Raw genomic sequence first — 6,000 nt, forward strand, 5'->3', positions numbered from 1 at the left:
GCTGTCTTTTTGAATGCCCATGTGTACCTTAGGTATTAAAGCCCTGCCTGAGCATTGCCACAGATTTTAAAATCTTGCCCAGAACTTCCGGTTAGGCGAAAACTTAGGGGAAAAACAAAGTGGGGAAACCGAAATGGGGAGGTTGAAAGCTGATCAGGCACCCATGAACTTAGGCAATTAAAGCTTTTGCGAGGGTTTCACATAGACAGCAGGCTAACTGCTGGTTTGAGAGGAATGGCAGGAGGAGAGGGCGGAGAAGTGGGGAGAAGTCAGGGTGAGCAGAGCCAGGCTGCGGGCTGAGAGCTGTGGGTCCCACCTCTCAGTGGCTGTAACGTGGGGCACGGCGGAGCTGTAAGGCAATGGACAGTCAGCACACTCTTTCTGCGTTTATGACTCAGGGCTGGTTTGTTCCCCCTTGGGGAAGTGCCCTGCCTTGCCCACAGGTGCTGCATAGCCTCACGCCTGGCCTGACTCATCGCTCCCCTTCCCAGGTGACTAATGAGAAGGACTATTTATGATTAAATCAACTTTCATGTTCTTTTCCCCCTTTCCTTCTCTTTTCGTTACAGTTTTGTGCTACTTTTTCTTTCTCACATCTCTGCTGATGCTGTCTCCCCTGTTGTCCTTTCTTCCTCTCATCTCCTTTGCTGCTCGCCAGTCCCTTTGGTTTCTACCACCTGGTCTCATTTTTCAGTTGTCTTTCTCTTACCCTCTCCTGCCAAGGAAGGGGGCCAGCATCACTGCGGAGCATTGCTAGCTGGAGTTACTAGCTGTAGTTGCTGCTTTCTGTTGCCAAAGCACTTTACAAATAGTATTGTTATGGTAACTGAGAGAGGCAGACAAGCCAGTGTCCGACCTACTTTATTGACAGGGAAGCTGAGATAGCTGCCTCATCTGCCTGCCAAATGATTTTTGGTATCCAGTCCTTTATGCTAGCTGGCCTCCCAAAGTCATGGAGCAGGTTTGACAATTATGTTGTTTCTATGTATGTTTTCCTCCAATGGCTATTATTTCAGCATCTCACACTAGCTGTACCTCTGCCCAAGGCCACCTGGCATCTCAGCGGCCACACTGACACGAGACTCCTTTACCGAAGGCTGACTGGGAAGTGAGGTTCAAAAGCAGGCGGCACTGGCATCCCCCTTCTTTCAGTCACAAGCAAGGGCTCCTTTATAGAACTGGCTTGGTAGCCCGCAGATCCAAACTGCTGAGTCACACCATTGTGTTGGGCTTTTTGTAAAGCACTAGACTATTTTCGAAGGGAACTCACAATGGAGGGATATGGCAGCTCCCGCGCAGGGCCCCCCGGGACGGCCAGGTCCCTGCAGAGCGGTGCTCCCCTTTGTGTGGCGCGGGGCTCGAGGAAGCCCACACAGCCCCACGCCAGGAGAATGAGCAGCTTGCTTCAATATTTCCTTTCAATTCACTGCAGCCACTTAGGGAAGGGGTGGATTACAATATAGGAGAAAGGTTACATCTCGTGCGTTTTTGTGGATCGCTGTGCTGCGATAGCAATTTTTGAAAGGGTATTTGCCTCCGCATGCACACACAAGCTTTCTGCTATAGCTGAAAATAGTGTGTTAGGTGATTCTCTCAGAGCTCCCAATCCCCATCCCTAAACTTCTACTGAAATCAGCAGATTTCTGTATGCAAGTTCCAATCCTTATTAATTTATCGTGTTTTACAGCAGATAGCACTTCGGAAGTTTTTCTGAAGAATTACAAGTAAATTCAATGGTTAAGTGAAAGTAAAATTAGATCTGGCATGAGCAGAAGCAGAACAAAGGAGTGAATGATGGCTCAGAATGAATCTGTAGGGGATCTTAGACAAATCACCTTGCCTGGCTCAGGACTCAGAGTTTCTATTGCTAAAATAAAGATACAATTTTAAGCATCACCTTTATAACTCTGTGAGATCCGAAGAGAAATCACATTAAAGAAGTGAAAAAGGTTACTATGTATTATAGGAAAGGTAAATTTTCTGAATTTGAAATTAAGCTCTCAATTATGTGCGTGTTTACCCTAGTTTTATGCCCACTAGCTTAAGAGTATTTAACATTAAGCTATGCTTACTGAAGAACAGAGGTCACGGGCTTAGATTTTATCAACAAGTTCTATGCCATAATAATGTCTATGGTCTCAGTTTATCCATTTCACAAAATACTGTCTCTCCTCAACCTGTAAAGTTTTTATGCAAATAGAAATATTGCCTAAATTCCAGCAGGGTGTGAGAGCTTCAACACTTAAACAGTATAAGAGCAGCTGTTGCAGCCCACCTCTATCTCCTTTTAGTAATTTTTTCTTGAAGTCTAGCATTTTCTTCAGGGTGTCCCAGATTCAGGAGTATCCTACAGAAGATTCTGCATGCATTTAAACTATTAAAACCCCGAAACAAACATAATCCAGCCATGCTGATCTGCTTGCATAGTGAATTTCTACTAGTATGAAAGCTTAAAAAAAGATACATTTGAAGCCCTTGTATTTGACTATTCATGAAAAGTAGATAACTAGAACTTAACTAGAAGATAACCATAAGTTAGATAGCTGCTAGGTAAGACAGATAACTTGTGTGTTTGTCTGAGCACTTACAAAAGATGTCTGACTAGTAGACCTACAGGAATAAAAATAGTATGATCTCTGATATCAAGCACACTTACCTACATGTTAAACAGAATACTCCTCAGCATGGAAAAGAGGGAATTTGAGAAAAAAATGCCATTGGAAAATTTCAACTAAAAATGACTTCAACTAAAAATTGAAAAATTTGAATCGGAAAATTTCAACAGAAAATCCTTCGTAGCTCTTGTCAGAAGACATTGTATACAAAAGGCAAAGGCTAATTTTCCTTGCATTAATTTGTTACGAACCCTCTGTACTGTTTAGCACTGAGGACTGAGGGAGGGCTGTCACCAGCCCTGCACAGTGAGAAGGGGTTTTGATGTCTGAGGAGCAAGCGCCCTCCAGCATAAATGAGGGCGCTTGAAAGACCCCTGAGGGAAGCTAAAGAAACAGACATCACAATTCGTGGGTTGAAGGTGGATTGGCATGTGCCTGGTAGAAGTCTTCTAACTATGAGGAATATGCTTACATGAGGGATAAACAGGATTTGTAAAAACAAACAAAACTACAGGCAGGCACATTAAGCCAAATTCATTCCCGGTAAACCTTGCCTGGCTTATGCTGCAGGGGTGAGTTTGGCTCAGTGTGTGACCTTATCTAAGGCTGGAGCCGTGACATCTAATATGTACAGTTATTAACACTGTACGTACTTGGAGACTTTCATTTGTAAATGGATCAACAGATAAATTCAGTCTGGTGTAGAGAAGTCAGGATTCCCTGAATTCGTGTGCGTGTGTACGTGCTGCGTGGCACAACCTATACTCTCCATTTGTGCCTATATATAGAAAGTAAATCTATGCAGCGGGGCAGTGGGGGCAGGGGAGGCTTTGGCCCTGATCCATTACACCTGGCCTTTCTCGCACACCATGAAAATTTCATGTTGTTTTCCTCCAGTGTCTCCTGCCGTCTTTGTTCCTCTCAGGCCACTGCTGACCAGCAGCCTCCCAGCCAGGCAGGCAGTGAGCCGGCAGGCTCCCTTTTGCTGCTCTTGCAACTTCTAATGAGCCGTCAATCAACAGCCTTGTTTCTTCGAAGCTTATCTCGTGACTGCTGAGAGGGGCCAGGACTAGGGATAATGTGCAAGCTGGAAGAAAAGACACCAAGAGCATATTTAAAGTGCTTTTTTAGTTTTACAACCAAGATTTCTCTCCAAATTATTGTCACTTTCAAGCTCTCACCATAAAAAAAGTCACTTGGGATTACAGCATATAAACAAACTGGTACTTTAGTATGAAGGAAGAGCAGTAATCTCTACGCCTTATCAAAGTCACCAGATAAACAGGACAAATTACCTTGCGTCAGACTGGCTGGCAGGTCACCTTTTTTGGCAGGAAGGTCATTTCTAGTCATGAGTCAAAAGTGGAACCATGTTGCTAACCCACAAATGCTTTGGAGGGTTGATTACAAAACATGGTCTAGTTCTCCTTTAGGTCCACCTTTGTTGTGTTTGTAACTCGGCTTCATTACAAAGCCATGGGTAAAAGCAAAAGAGGCTAAAGGGAGCTACAATGAGCCCTGAGGCAGCTGAACCCAGAGTCGCTGTATGAAGCACAGGGTCCCTGGCTTGGTTCAGACAGAGCCGCTTGATTTGAGGTTTGCAAAGCAGCGTCTTGCTGGCGGAGCCTGGCCACTCTTTTCTGCAAGGAGGCCAGACAGACTGTTTGGAGGCAAAACTAAAACATCTCATCTGAACTTAGGCGGCACTGCAGACCGCAGACATGCAGAGCTATTTGCGTTGAGGTGCAAAGATCTCAAGGGATCTTCCCACTAATTCATTCAATTTGATAAGTTCTGAAGCCAAGCTCCTCTTTGTATCCTACTTGGCAATAATATCTTTTTAACCTTTTTTTCGTTGCTCTTCCTGAGAGAGATGACTGAGAAATTAAACTGAAGGCCCACCAATTAATGTTAGTTAACCAAGCAGCTTTGTTTTATACCTAGATGAAGATGCTCATGCAGCTTTAATTTCAGAATAAAATGAGAAAACCCACTCATATTTCAGAACAGCTGAAGAAGAAAGACAAGTGAGATTTTTTTACAAGCTGTTCTGTAGCAGAATCAAGTTGTAGGTTGTTTTTTTTTTTGAGGGGAGGGGAAATATTTTACTTAACATCACAGTTTCCTGAAACAGTTTTAACATAATAAACAATTTCTGTTTCTGATTCCAGGATAACCTTAACTTTCTGTTACTTTGACCTTCTAGAACAAATCTTAGAAGCCTTACTGCCCCATCCCATCTCCCTTGTAAGGTACCTAGCTTCCCAGCACCTCTGTGCAGTGAGGAAATGCCCCCCCCTCTTACAATGGCAAGAAGCTGAGGCCCAGGGAAGCCAAGAGACTTGCCCAAGGCCACATGGGAAGTCCGTGGCAGGCAAGGGACTGTGCAGACAGCTGGCACCCCTCATCCTTCACCAGCCTTTACACCTTTGCAAAGTCAGCTACCATTCCAGTCTGACAACATTTTCTACCCACTTCAGATTTTTTTGTGCACTGGGTTTAGATGCCAGATAGACAGTCTTATAAACAGCTGAACAACATTGTCAATTCAACCAATTCATTGTGAGCCTCAAGATATCTAGTGGTTTCTGGCATGCCCAACTCATGGACCAAAATACTATTTCTAACCATGGTGATGATAGAGGAGAAAACCTTGAAAGCAAGAATCTCAGTACTGAAATGCAAGAAGTCAGGTAGAATGAAACCTACACGCTTCTTAAAAACATATATTTTTAAAGCGAACTCTTGCCTTTTTGTGGCTTAATTCATGATTGCCAGCTATTTGGTGATATTTCCTCACACAACCACAGCAAAAACATACTGTTAGCAAAGCTGGTGCTGTGATTCAACTGGAACACCAGGAGATGGCCAGAGAGGAGGTGCGAGGAGGCAGTGAGGTTACGTGATTAGGCAGGTGTGCAGTACATTAATACAAAGTGTTACAAATGAGTCTGTACTATTTATGTATAACCTAAGCAAGGCTGACTGGACACACAGACTCTGAAGGGCTGGGAATTTAGGAAAAGATGCTCTGAGAGTTGCATTTTTCTTATGCGTGCCTTTGTTCAAAGTGCAACCTACTTACGGGTGTCCTGGAAGGGATGTGAATATGGGCTTGGCGCATGATAGCTTTCACACGCTCTGCGTTACTGCCAGGCTCTTGCTACACAGTGGTTTACAGACTTTGCAGGAGCTGTGAAGCAGATATGCAGTACCAGGACACTGCTTTGTTTCTTGACATGTCCTTGATGTGGGAGTTAACCACCAGCCATGACACACGAGGCATGTGGCTGTCTCCTCTTCCAGCCTTGCTTTTGAATGAAAGTGGTTACAGCTGCTGTGTTTTGTGCCTTGCTCTAATAGCTAGGGTGGTTGCATTGACAAG

Source organism: Leptosomus discolor, chromosome 3 (genome assembly GCF_034619465.1).
Source record: "Leptosomus discolor isolate bLepDis1 chromosome 3, bLepDis1.hap2, whole genome shotgun sequence".
Taxonomy (NCBI): domain Eukaryota; kingdom Metazoa; phylum Chordata; class Aves; order Leptosomiformes; family Leptosomidae; genus Leptosomus; species Leptosomus discolor.